General features: G+C 44.2%; 1 protein-coding gene and 1 long non-coding RNA gene across 5 annotated transcripts in view; one reads left to right on the forward strand and one right to left on the reverse strand.

Annotated features, from left to right (window-relative positions):
• Positions 1–13,993, reverse strand: part of LOC135391614 (guanylate cyclase 32E-like) — a 548,591-nt gene that overhangs the window by 141,646 nt on the left and 392,952 nt on the right. The window lies entirely within an intron of this gene.
• On the forward strand, positions 10,016–12,029 carry LOC135391615 (uncharacterized). Its single transcript, XR_010422058.1, has 5 exons — positions 10,016–10,123; positions 10,203–10,266; positions 10,343–10,807; positions 11,702–11,791; positions 11,899–12,029. It is a non-coding gene; the product is annotated as an uncharacterized LOC135391615 (long non-coding RNA).

Raw genomic sequence — 13,993 nt, forward strand, 5'->3', positions numbered from 1 at the left:
GTTACGTTTATTTTGGTAGCGGTAGCGGTACCGCGTTACTTTTTCAAATTTGTAGCGAGGCTAGTGCTGCGCTGCTTTTCTGAGGAGCAGCGGGCAGCCGTATTTCGTTGCTTAGCTTTAGTAGTGGGTACAACACTGCCTGTCGGTCGCTCGGCCGCGGAGGCTACCATGGTCCCTCCGGCCGCTTCCTGATTGATCTCGTCCTCGCCAAAGGGCGCTCAGTGATTGGCCTTGTCCGAGTGACGTTTTGAGAATGGAATCCCGGAATACTGTCACACAGACCCAGAGACTCACGCCGTCTTCCGTGAGGGACGTTAAATACGGGGCCCCGTGTGGTGAGTTTTCATCGCACGTTAAAGAACTCTCAGATGGGCAAAAGCAATCCACAGACTAACCGTTGTGGCGTCGCTCATGACCTCAGTGATCTCGTGATGAAAAGCCCCAATTATTATCAATTATTATTAGACCCAAAGACCACTCCTCAAGAAAATGACCACTCAGGTGAACAGGATAGGATGAGGCAATCTAGCTGATCGCCACGTGGAAAAGTCATCCTGCGTTTGAGGAGTAGTAGGAGTGAGGAAAAGTCATTCCTTGCGTTTGAGGAGTACCCAACATATCCAGAGTCCCTTTGGGATTGCGGTAGTGAGCCACAACTCAGGTGGCCAATTTCCCCATTCATCATCGCTATTCCATTTGTTGTGGAATTTGTTGTTGTTGTTGTTTAACACGACGAAGTGGATGGAGTATTGGATTGGAATGGCACCGTCGAACGTAATTTACATAATCGTTTTATCGACGTGTATTGTAGAAACAAACTAGGAAGGAAAAAAACCTAATGTTTAAAAGGTGGAGCAGGTGGTCAATATATAAATCAATGACAATGAGACATCCTTTTCACCATTTTGAGCTCAAAACCACCTTCCAAACCTAGCAGTTCCATTCAGAGCGCAGTAACAGGTGGACATGTGATACCCTGTCACATAAATGACTGTAAACGTGTACATTTTCTGGTTCCGTTTTTACCATTGCATAACTTAAACGTGAGCTGCACAATCCGCGAAGTGTAGGTGCAGCTGACAGCCACAGCAATTCAGCTCACTGAATGTTAGCACCTTTTCACCCAATGCGACAAAAAGAATCGTTCAGGCAACAAATGGCGTGACTTGACACCATACTTGACCCAAGTTTTTGGTCAACTGCGTGCCATGAATCGTTGTGCCTGTGTAGTCCCAAACGACGTATGTGTGCCGCTTGGCCAACAAGGTGTTGTCCAACTGGCAGCCATCTTCTTTCCAACCGTCAGTCGTCGGACATCGCTTGCTAAAAGGCATTTTGTGACACATGAACTAACCCTATTGATGAAGCGCGGTATGTTACGTTTACGTTACAGTATCCTACGGCAAACCGTAATGACATCAGTTAAAAACGACGAGACCATCTGTCAATACGTCGAACTTCGTCTTTTATTGATTTCGCCGTGTCTACTTTCCAAATAGGCGACCTAACGTTCGACGTGCTTGAATAGCCGACGTGGAGCGACGTATGGACAAAAAACGCGGACCAATGGAACATTCCTTTTCCTTATTATATATATATATATATATATATATTTTTTTTTTTTTTTCAAATTTGTTCCACCCGTGAACATATTACTCCATGGTACACGCTTCGACTCGAGACAGAAGTATTGAGTACACACTGAGCGACGAAATTCAATAATTCTGGCTCTTCGGAGACAGCTCTTCTACTAGACCACTCCTTCATTGCTGAAAGATTAATAACAAAAGACCGTTATTTCCATAGTCTTTGTTAGCTTCCACCCAAATGGAGCCACTAAGTAGCCTCGCACATGACAATTTTGAATCCGTTCCGTTGCACTTCTTGCTGGGACGTTTATTGAGGGAGAGCGAAGAATAAATGGAGATGTTTATGTCCCGCACTCCCCTATATGTTCGTCGTCTTTATTTTCTTTCGCCATAAAACACTTTCTACGGAGAGTCGGGAAGGAGTAAATGTGATGTGGAATCCGTGAGAGCGAGCTGGGTTTACTGTTCCACCGCAAAGTCAAACTGAAATTGAGGGCAGGCCATGTTACGTCATCGCTAATTTTCTGGTTTCTGTTGAAAGTTGTTTCCTAGCCGTTTAGAAGGTAGTTTGAGCTCCCCTGGGTAGGTGCGTGACCAGCGTGTCAAAATGGCACCCGAAATGTCGTGTGGAAGGCCTTCTCATGGGTCACATCAGATAGACTTGTACGAAAACAGTACCGCATTTATATTACTGTATTCTGCATACCTTTTCGGTATTTAATACTGCTTCGGAAAGTTCGGAGCTGGTAAGTACTGCTTCTGAAAAGTATTTTGTACTCTATCTCAAATACTTATTTCGGTATTTTCTACTCAGTACTTCAATACTGTGTCGCTCGTGTTCGTGGTGTTGCCAACTTGTTGCAGCCTTTTCACTCGTTTCTCTGCCGCTTGTTCCTGAGAAATTGCCTCCTTCCTTTGGTTTTTCCTGTGTCATTGTGTTCTAGAAATCTTCTGTTGCTAGAAATATTCTGTTGCTAGATATCTTCTGTTGCTCTCCTACGTATCTAAAGAGAATTCAGATTTGTGCTACCTGTCCCCCGGTACAGCGTACAGACCACGAAGGTGACTCTGTTTGCCGGCTGAAGGAGGGAAAATGTACTCAAACTTGAGGAAGCACATTAAGCTACGTTGAAGTTGAAGCTTGCATTTTATAATCAAGTGCCGTTTCCTAAGCTTTGTCCTTGCTATAAAAGCTTTCTTGCTGCTGGTGTCTTATACGAAACGTCAACTGCATCGAACTGTAACGTGATGTGAATGGCGCCTCTTTTGTCCGGTTGTAGTGACCCATAAGATTCATTTCCTCGTAACCCAGGCAGTGGATCCAAGCAAGGTTCATCTGATAGACTCCAACACTGGTGTTGGCGGTCCTTCCAAACGACGTCAAAAACGTGAGTGTTACAATGTTTCAGAAGACAATGCTCCATGCAATCAATCCCAATTGTAAGATCGCATTGCTGACAGAGCTGTACCCCAAAAAGCAATACGAACAACTGTATCGAGAACTTTGTTATTTGTGCAATGCGTCTTTTTTGCTGTAGCCGAGCACGAATATTTCGTCTGGTTATTGAGTTCCCTTTCAGGCTACTGGTATACTTGACAACCGATACTGTGGCATCTTAAATGTATCTTAAATACTTTTATTTGATTGAGGTATTTGATACTCTACTTTAAATATTGTTATTTTTTAAGGAGCTTTGTACTGTATTTTAATATCTTCTCTAGCTACTTTATTTCTTATTTTACATGATTTTGCTTTGTTTTGCAAATGCCTACGTAGAAGTTACGAGACTCATAAGATGTCTAAAGTTGAAGAAGGAAGCCTTTGTATGTATTTGTCCCCTCTACGTTGTCCCCCCATGCTTTTACCTTCTCTAGCCTTAGGGCGCCTCCATTTCTTGTTCCCTCGTGAACACACGACAGGTATAGAGCCTTTCAAGGACATGAACAAATCTGGGAAGTACGTTCTTTTCGAGCGTGTTGCACCGAGCGGATTCGAATTCCCTCGCTTTCTTTTGAACAGTTCGTATTTAGCTTGTTCACAAAGCAAACGTCTTTTGTATTGGTGGCGCTTAGAAGACGGCGGCGATAAGAAAGATGTGGCCACAAGGTGGGTTTTTTTTTTTTTTTACCTTTTTTGCTATTTTTAGTTTGGAGGCTTACTTCTGGCAACTTAACCGTCTTACACAGTCAAAGTGTTGTGTTATATCTTACATTTACAATTACAAATAAAATGTTACATGGACGTCCTTGTCGTCGAGTTGGACTTATTTGCTCGGCAAGAGTACCCCCTTACAGAGTCCGTGCCATCTTCATTCTTCAGAAAAAAATTCTAATAAAATAATAGCTATTGTGAACTTCACTTTAGCTTCACTGTGCAAAGAGAACGGAATAAATAGAACATGGTCGATCCATTGGTGGACACGACGAAAATGTGCTAGGTTTAAAACATGAAAACCCTTTGGGAACTTCCCTTCACAACGCTACACAACTCTACACTACGCTAACGCAGGACAGCGTTCGCAGCCAAACGAGCCTTTCGGGCTTCCTCCGATTCGGCTTGGCGGCGCCGTCTCGCACCGTCAGCCTTCTCTCGCCGCCGCTCCTTGCACAGCTTTCATAACCCATGGCGCGCCCACGCAGAGACGTCCAGTCGACCACCACAGCTCCACTGCCTAGCAGCACTGCCGACGCGCTAGCGCCACGTCGCGCCCTCTCCTTTCCTATCCTTCCCTCTCCAGTCACCGCGCATGCGCGGTGGCTACAGACAGACCACACTGTAAACTGAAAAACACCCTTATGGGTGTAAATGGCTTGTCCTATAACTCACACCACTTTTTACACCGTATGGTCTGGAACACCCTTTTCAGAGGGTGTATTCTGTGTAAAACACCCTTTGAAGGGGTGCTTTTCCTTGAAAATGCCTTGTTTTGCACCCTTTAAACACCCTCTTAGGAGGGTGTTTAACACTCTTACACCCTTTCGAAAGGGTGTAAGAGTGTTTGAGCGCGTCACTGGCAACCCTCATCGTCCTAGCAACACTGTGAATGAGCAAAAAAAAAAACAATTCAAATAAAATGAAAGCAAAACAGTTGGACATGTCTAAGGGAAGAGGTGAAGATTGCAACATCGTAACGCCGTCCGTGCTCGTGAAATGAGCGAGGGAAATGAGTTACGATGCTGGCCATCTTCAGACGATGCCAGCAATGAGCCCGGGCACCCTCGGTAGCCTCAATTAGCGTACCAGATTGATCATATACTGAAATGCAGTTCGTTGGAGTACGTTCGCTAAGCTTAGTGCGGCAAAACTCGTCTGTAACGGTGACGAAAATGTGTCTTTGCAATTAACACGTACGCCTGTAACGAGTCCAATATATCAGCGAGCTTCCTGACATCCCTCCCTGTCAAATATTGTGTTTTCAACTCAAGCTATCGTCTATAATGTGATTACCTAATGAGCGGAGCTGTCAAGCCAATGTAATTTTTCTCTCACGAATGAAAACACCGTTTTCAACACCAGTGTAGAAAGGGTGTATATAACGTAAACACCTTTTTCGACACCAGTGTTACTTGAAGGGTGTAAAGAGGGTGTAAACGCATAAAAACGCCATTTTTGATGCAGCACTTGGTGTAATAAAGAGTGTATTTTCTCACGCACCTTTTTTAGCACCCTTTTTGCGGCCTTTGGTTATCTTCGTGGAATTAAAAAAGGTGTATTTGCTTAAAAACACCTTGTTGTACCCAGAAAGGGTGTTTTTGAAATTACTGTGCACTCCGCGATTCTTGTCTAGCGAGGACTCAAATGCTGGCCCATTAAAAAATGAGAATGCCACTAGGTGGGCGATTGCGTACTCTGCTTTCGGAACTATTCAAATGCGTCACACTTAGAATACGTACATATACATTTCCAGCTCTTTGGTAAGGCGTTACCAAGAAAAGAAAAGAACCCTGGATAAAGACCATCTGGACACATGTAAAGAACGTGCGCTAAGTTAAGATGAAATCAGTAAAACTAAGAATGCAAATTACTAGACATAGTGACACAAGCAATAGACACAAGGTAGGAAAAGAGAAAATAGTAGAGATGGGACGAATCCAGAATTTTACGAATCCGAATCCAAGGAAGGTTCTACGAATCCACGAATCTTACGAATCTCGAATCTTTCGAATCCTTTCTTTAAAGAGAGTTGAAAAACCCAGGGAAAAAACTCTTCTGCTGAAAAGTGTTTTAAAGCAGAATTTGATATCTTTGTTTCATAAAAAACGAATTTTGGGAGAAGACATACCCACTCGGTCAGCACAAATTGTTGCCATATCCATGTGATATATGTTGCTGATGACCGCTTTCATTATGCTGGGACGATGTTATTGAAACAACATTGCAAAAATGTGACATTGCAATGCTGATGTGACATTGCAAAAAAATAGGGCTGTGCGAGTAGCAAAATTTTCAAGTTCGAGTCGAGTTCGAGTAATACCAAATCATTGTTTCGAGTATCGAGTCGAGTTCGAGTAGTTCGCATTCCATAGGTAATGTGTAAAAGCAGGAAGATAGATATACAATTTCGAGCTGTTTTAGTGCCGCTTTTTGGCCAACTTCCCCTCAAAAATGTTCCTTTGTGCTACAGCTGACAACAAAAAATTAAATGAATGAATATTATAAGAGCTTTAAGAAAAAAAAAGGTGCCACCTAAGGACAACATTGCTGAATGAATATTGCAACCATAAAAGATTTACAAGTTATGGGTAGGAAAACTTGTCTTTCTACAAGGTGCGGTTTAACACTTTACTTACCGCCGCAAAAATGGCCATTTTTGGGTGGTTTGGCAAATATATTTTTTCTGGCTTACAGTATCACTTCAAAATATGTTGCTATATAGGAAAATGTAGCCAAATCAACGCCCTATCGAATGAAGTAAGTTTCATAAACAAAGCTATCCATGCATTTCCAAAATTGATTTTGGGACACAAAAAAATTGGTGCAAACAGCAGAAACCCTCATGAATATACGCCTCTATCTTGAACAAAAACATCAATCTACAAGTTATAAAATATACAGAGTGTGGCCATCTTTGTCAGAAATAATATCTGAAAATATCAACCCTCTAGATCAAGAAGTTCATGAGTTGTGGAAAATAACGTGAACACGTACTGCATGTTGTTCATGTAACTGAGTTCATTGAAGGAGTAAAACAGAAATTAACATCGTAATTTCTGCTGAAAACATTAGTTTCAGGCTCAACTTTCCTGTTGTACCACATATTGCTATTTCACCACTCTTCCATTCCTCCCGGATAGTTTTGAGACAGGAAGAACAGCAATAGTGCAAGTTATACATGCCCACACATGCAGGACAAAAATCTGATTGTCTAACACCTTCAAAGTCGTCATTTGCGTAACGAAATATCGTCAACGTGCGTATCGTCAACGAAATCGTACCCAAATATGCTTTAAATGCGAGTATTGCGCATTTGCGAAAGAGGTACGCCGCGAGAACGCGACGCCGCAACCAAGATATAATCTTCACACTGCCTCCTTGGCGTAGGGCCAACTTCATAAATCGCTACCACAAAGAAAATATAAAAGTGAACATGGAACTCATTCTGTAGTGTTTATAGTATCCAACAAATGTGACCAGTTGTCCAAATCTACTTTAGGGACCGAGTAGCGCCGCTCATAAAACGTCGATCACCGGTGGTCGACTCTCTATGGGCGCGATAAGGAAGCGTACGTACCGGAAATTTTCGTAAAGTAGTCCTACGCAAGGCTTCCAGCCCGTTTCGGTTTGGTGCTGATGCATTTTCTTCACTCTTGTAGAACCGAAACAGACTCTCCCACTGAAGAAACGAAACTACGAAATGGGCTCCTCCCATGTCGGATACGCTTCCACGCGCGCGACGCCTACATGGCCAGCAGTAGCCAGTTGAAGCCGGTTTGTCATTCATAGCCACTACTCAGTCTGTAGTAGCCAAGTCGAAGCTAGCCGAAGCTAATAGTGAAAACAAGATGACGGAATTGTGACAGGCTGACAGCGATCACGGCTGCGCCAAATGCGTGTTTCCAAATGGTGAACTCGTTGTGACTGGTTATGTCTCACATGTGATGGATTTTAATGTGCATCTAACGCGAGCTCGAAACGATATCGAGTACTCGAAAGTGGACGAGTCATCGTTTGTCGAGTCGAGTTCAAGTCGTGTATGAGATCGACTCGACTCGAACTCGAAATTTCGAGTACTCGCACAGCCCTACATAAAATGGATTCGTTATTTTGCAACAATCTTACAGGAACAGCATTGCAAAAAATGTGATATTGCAATGTTGATGCAATACTGCCAATTATCAGTTATTTTACAGTGTAGCAACGTTACAAAAGCAACACCGGAGGAGCACTACAGTCTTGGTGATATATGTGCAAGTGAACACAGTACGCTTCATATTCAGTAATCGTCCAGCTCCTGGGCAGACTTCAGGGGAATGGTGCCGACGTTCATCTGGAAAGCCTACCGTGAAGCTCTGGGAAAACCGCAGACAGCACCCGTGTTCGAACCCGTGTTACCTCCCGGTCTTTGCACGGAAGGCGATCATTATAACCGCTATGCCACGCGAGGGCTCAAGGGCTGTGGCCGTACTCATGCTGAGGAAGAACCCCAAGCAGCACAAAGGACTGGGATTCGGCTGGGAACGTAACGGGGATGATGGGTTCGAGGTGGCCGATATCGCCGTCACAAAACCGACTGCTTCCCGACTATGTGAGGGGGAAGAATTGAGGGAGAGGGAAACTACATAAAATTATTTCCCGATAGATCCCCGTTCGTGTCCCGGTCAGAATTCTTTCCCGATAGATTCCCGTTTGCGTCCCGGCCAGGATTCTTTCCCGATGGATCCCCGTTAACGTCCCGATCTGCTGTGGTGTACTGGCTAAGTATTTCTTCCCGCTCGTGTCCCGATGTTTATGCAGATTCGGTAACACGTGATCGGATGGTACAGCTTGAGACAAAGTTTCTGAAACACGGGTATTCTGTATTGGACTTCTCCCAGCCACCTTTGGGGAATGCTTGTTGAACAGAATCCTTGGGAAAAATCTGCCCAAGGAGTGGAGAAGTGAAATACAAAACACCCGTGTTTCAGAAACTTTTGTCCCAAGCTGTACGAGAGAGTGAAGCATCCCTTCAGGAAGGAATTTGGCTGTCTGGTATGAGGTAACTCTTTCAAACATTGGGCTGCAGTTCACTTCATGTGTTGTGTTGTGTTGTGTTGTATGACAGAAAACATGCACACCCAGCACCCTGAACAGAAGTATTAATGGAGCCTCACTGCAAAGCAGGCAAGTACAAGATACTCGGGAAGAGTCGGCCACGCCCGAACGAAACGACCGAATCCCCAGAAACTAAAAACTCACGTGAAACGAAACGAAGAGAGGAGCTTTAGCAAGTCGAACTGATCGGACGAAAACCGCTGCACCGAAACCCGCAAAGACTACGCTGGAGCTCCCTGCATTTGGGCTGCTGCGACTTATATCGCCATCATCTTTGTTTTGGTTGTCATTGGTGGGTGCAAATGGCCGGCGTGTGTGTTGTTAATGTTTCTGTGCTACAAGTTTTGCAAAGTTTGGTTCGGAGGGAGTATGGAACGCCTTTTTGTGGTCAACGTGGCCAGAGTGCCTGAAAAGTACTCCTGCCGCATTCTGGTCACTGTTATAAGTGTGATGCCCTGACACCATCAGCAGCTTTTAAGTAGATTCATGGCACATGAGGAATCTGTGATGTACACCATCGCACACAGTCAAGAAAAATGTAGCATTTAACCTTGCTTTCCTTCATTATAACAAAAAAAAAAAAAAGAAAGAAAGAAAGAACACTAGAGAAAGGGTCGGCAAAACAGTGAGTGTTTTGTTGTTGTTGTTTTTGATTCTATCGATCTCTCACTGTCAGATTGCACTGCCGATCTGTTCACAATCATAACTAACTAATACCTTAGCTTTGGCCAATCTCATGTTGCAATTTTGCTTCAAACACAACATTCAGTGATTCTTATGAAAACAGCAGCATTTCTCGAAAGATCCTGGAACGGCCACAATCTCAAGAGGTAGTATGATTCTACCCGTCGTCATATTTAGTCCGCCAAGCCATTGCGCGGAGATGTTGGCTCCATGCCCATTTCAACACAGGCTCACTCGCCCGCGCTCGCGCGTCGTCGCTTTGCTTTCATGCCACCAGCCAGCGCTGCCTGTCGCGCATGCGCTGTTCTTGTTGGGTTCGCTTTGGCTGTTGTAACGGTCGTTTCTCGTCGCCGCGTGTAGTTCGCGTAATTGCGAGCGTTCCAGCAAGTCTAAAGCGTTTAAGAGGCTTTGTATTGTGGTTCTCACCTGATGCTGTCGTTCTTGCAACCCGTCTGATATTGCAATTGTCTGTAAGTGGAAGCGTTTCTTCTAACCGCGAGCAGACCAGTCGGTCTCGTTTGACATGTCGGAGAGTGAAGACGCTGCCTTGCATGTGAAGCCAAATCGTTCTTCGCCTTCAGGATTCTTGCCGTTTCAGGTGTGTAATTAATATAACTGTGAAGTAATATGTTCGACTGCGCCATGCATTTTCATTGTCCGTTTTACTCTATTTGCAGGGATCTGCACAACGACAGGGAGATAGAACGCCAAGTGAAGTCTACTGTATGCTTTGTGCAGACGGTATGTCATAAGTCTCTACACTGCTCTACATATAGGTGTCCTGCCATCGTATTTTCTGGAACGACATTTCATGCAGGTTCAGCGTGTATGACGCAGCGGCCTCCAGCAAGAGAAACTCAAGCACCGTGTTCAAATGCGGTGGGGACTCTTGCTCGACATAACAACGCTTATAAGTGCTTTTTCGGAAGAAGGACAAGTTGGACCGGAAATGAGGACCTAGGTGTGCTCTTTTGCGTTGTTCTTCACCGTTCGATCATTACCAATTTTTGTGCCCCCGTGAGTTCAACGCTCAGGTATGTTGATGATAAATGGATATGCGTTAAAAGGTACGTACTCCGGAGTGGTGAATTGTTGTGGTGAAGTGATTTGTTGCTGCTATCTCCTGTTTCGTGAGGGTTCTTGTCGGTACTCATATACCGCAGGCATGAGGGGCTTTCTTTGCAGAACATTTCAGTGAACCAAGACTGCAGCATTTTCAAGATTGCCATAACCAGCATCAATGCAGCTCTCATGTCAACATCAGCATCAAGACAGCTCTGATGTGAGCATCAGCCAGGGCAGCTCTGATGTTAACATCATCATCAGAGCAGCTGTGATGTTAACATCAGATCTGATGTGATATGGGACACTGTCTTGATGCTAACATCAGCATCAGAGCAGCTCTGATGTTAGCATCAAGACAGTGTCCCAAATCACATCAGACCTGATGTCGCTTTTTTTTTCAATAGGGATGCTTCTCCTTGACCATGTTTTTTTTTGCTTATTGACGTTTTTGTGAAGGAACGCTGGATATGTGCACACCATTGACTGTCAGCTCTAGTCCCGGTCAGCTGTAATTTTTTACAGTTTTCGTTGTAGTAGTTGCTAGTCATTTGCACCAAAGGCGCTGGATGTGGACTATTTTCTCTTTCCTGGACTTGCATTTCTCCCAGTCGTTGGCTTTGTCATTTTTTCATAATTTAAATTTTCTCTTGGTAACTCTTGAGTTTCGTAATCCCTACACTGTGCATTTTACCATTTTTGATAAAGCTCATTCCACATACCGTGCACAGACTATTTTGTGCTGACATGCAGCAATTGTTCCGTTACGTCTAATGTTACATGCCATTCATTTTTGTGTCTGGGGTACTGAAGCGTGAGCAGATAGGCAGACTGCCTATTACTGCATAACTTCGTTTTCTTTGAGACACCACCACTTGTGCATGCAGACCGCCTCTTGCTGTATACTTTTTCTTTCTTTTGATACACCGTTGACGTGCCAGTGGTTACGCAGGCAGGCTGCATATTACTGTATACCATTTCCCCCCATGCAGCAATTTTACCGTTACGTCTAATATTAATGCTACAAGCCGTTCATTTCTTTCTGGGCCACTACTGAAGTGCAAGTGGTTAGGCAGACTGCCTACTACTGTATACCTTTTTTGTTTCCTTTCAGAGACCACCTCGTACTGTGTACGTTTCCCCCCCCCCCCTTTTGAGACACCATTGAAGGGCCAGTGGTTACGCAGGCAGGCTGGATATTACGGTAGACCATTTCCACCCATTTCTTTTCAGACTACATTGCCAATTACAGTAGTTATGCGGACAGGCTGCATATTTCTGTATACCCCTCTTTTTTGTTTTTCATTTCAGACACAATTGGCATGCATTGGGTGATGCAGGCAGACTGCTTAGTGTGCACCACTCGTCGTTTAGTCTATTGAGGTGCTACAAGTGTTGTGTCAGTCTATTCCCTCTCCGAAAATAAAATGTTGGGCTCTACACACACTGTTTCACTCGAAATTATTGTAATTATTAAAAATATGCATATTAATGCTAAAATATGCATGGGGGGAGCCCCCTGCCAGCATTATCGGGGATCCGTCGGGGACCTGCTGGGACCGAATACTTGCTGCCGATATCGGTCCTTAATCATCCCGGTGTTGCAAACTGGACGAAGGACCGGTATCGGCTGGTGGCATGCTCCCGACTTTGTAGGGTTCTTTCCCGATGCTGGACCGGCTTCGCCCCGGTCCTTTGTGCTGCTTGGGACGCCACATCGAGGGTTAGCGCGCATTCACATGTGCGTAAGAATGGATTGTAATTAATTTCAAGTTCTCGGTCAGATTGATTTTCTTTGAGATTATGTTGTCCTCGTCTCGATCCTTTTGCCCACAGTCATCTCCCATAGTGCGTCCGGAGTGTTGTCCCAGAATATGTCTCTTACACTCTGAATTAATTCTCCCCATAATGGTCACACTAATTGCAATGTTACCTCACTGCAGCTCGTGAAACATTGCCTGAGCAACAGATTCGTAATGTTTTTAAAATGCATCGTCTCAAAATGCTGCACCAACTTTGAACTAGAGGCATTGTGGTAACATTTCATTTGTGCATGGAACGTTGCCGCAACATTTGAACACGTCGTCAAAAACAAATTGATAAATGACGTGTGACTGTCACGGGAAGTTCCAAACATTTCATTCATTGTTTATTGGTGGGAACTACAGATAGAACAAGAACGTGCAAACATTGTGTTACTGGAGCACTCCGAGCAAGTGCCTCGGAAATGCTGCATGCAAAACGTGCAACATTGCAGCAATATGTTTGTTTCGATGCTGCTGCAACGTTTCGGACGTTGCCTAGAGGTAACATTTTTAAGCTGCGACGTTTCCTCAATGTACCATGTGCAACATTGCTCTCGCAAGTGAATCACACTGTTAGCTCTACGCATCCTTCGAAATACAGCAGACACGTTGATGTGATGCCAAACACCACATCAGCAATGTAACCACGGCATTTCTTCAGTGTAGCCACGCCCATTGCTTAGGAAACACAATCACACTGTTAGCTCTACGCATCGTTTGAAATAGGACAAAAACATTGAAATAAAGATATTGCACAAACGTCGAATTCACATCGCTGATTAAGCGTTTTGGAAGAAATGCAATTGCAAAATAGCATTGACATTGCTTGCAAAACATTGCATCAACAATGCAAACGCCACATTACCTGAGTGTAACATATTCAACATTGCTTCAGTGACACGATCGCAATGTTAGCTTTACGCAATCTTTGAGACATGGCATGAACATTGAAGCAAGTATATTGCTACAACGACGAATGTGGGCATGCAACATCGCTGCAACACTTCAACGTTGAGGTATCGATGCAACATATTTGCAACATCTTGTGCTGTCTGGGCATATACGCCTTCCTAAGTGTAACTTATTTAACATGTTGTTCATCGACTACAGGAAATACATAAACTCAGGAGTCTGAGTTCCCTCCATAAAACTAAGAAACAATCAAAGCAAAATCGTGTTTCTTTTAAACTTCTAATGTCGGAATTTTATGTTGTGGTTTTATCGCGCCCCGGGGGACGCCGGCCAAGCAGGCTTGGAGGCGCCGATTTTCAAAAGAAACAAACAAACGTCGTTGGTGGATTGGAAAGATTCGATTCGCCGTTTTTGAGCAATGGGATTCGGATTCGCGAATCTCGAATCCCTGCCTAGGATTCGAGGATTCGATTGGCACATCCCTAGAAAATAGATATGAAATGTAAACAGTGGAAGAAAAACAATGCCAAGTAGCACAGTACACTCTAAAAACAGAACTTCACCGCATAGCACGTAGTGCGTCAATAATTGCCGCGGGTGATAGGGTTATCGCTTTTGGTTCGAGGAGAGACGGAGGCGTACGCCTTTTTGTGGCAATTACCATATATCCAAATTGCCACAAAAAGGCG

Source organism: Ornithodoros turicata, chromosome 4 (genome assembly GCF_037126465.1).
Source record: "Ornithodoros turicata isolate Travis chromosome 4, ASM3712646v1, whole genome shotgun sequence".
Lineage (NCBI taxonomy): Eukaryota > Metazoa > Arthropoda > Arachnida > Ixodida > Argasidae > Ornithodoros > Ornithodoros turicata.